This window comes from Haliotis asinina, chromosome 8 (genome assembly GCF_037392515.1).
Source record: "Haliotis asinina isolate JCU_RB_2024 chromosome 8, JCU_Hal_asi_v2, whole genome shotgun sequence".
Taxonomy (NCBI): Eukaryota; Metazoa; Mollusca; class Gastropoda; order Lepetellida; family Haliotidae; genus Haliotis; species Haliotis asinina.
This window is the reverse complement of record NC_090287.1, coordinates 13995275-13995808: the sequence shown is the minus strand read 5'-3', so window position 1 is coordinate 13995808 and position 534 is coordinate 13995275.

Below are 534 nucleotides of genomic sequence, written 5' to 3'. Positions count from 1 at the left end.
GAAGAACGTGGTTCAGCTGCATTGGTTTGTGATTCCAGCGAATACGGATTGATAGATTATTAAAGGAAAATAGCCAAAGGATGGAGGTCATTGAGCTTCACCGGTTTGTCGAAAGCAGCAACTGTGGAATGACAGTTTACTCAAAGAAGAAAACGCAAAGGATGGCAGTAGTTCGGCGTTACCACTAATGTGAAACCAGTGAATACAGATTGTCGGCTTAACCAAGGAAAAAAAAAACAAAAGAAGGAGGTCATTGAGCTGGACTAGTGTGATAAAACCAGCAATTACGGATTGACAGTTTACCTTAAGAAGAAAACCCCTAGGAATTGCGATAGTTGAGTTTTACTGCTAAGGTGAAACCAGCAATTATTGATTGTGGCCAAGGTATTCTAATGGCTAACTTAGAACAACCAGCGGGTCAATCTCAAATGGACTCAATGATAAAGAACGTTGCCCATCAAAGTGTACGGTAATATGCAATAATATGTAACAAGTGTTTTGCTGTGAATTCAATAAAAGACACAATAGCACGTG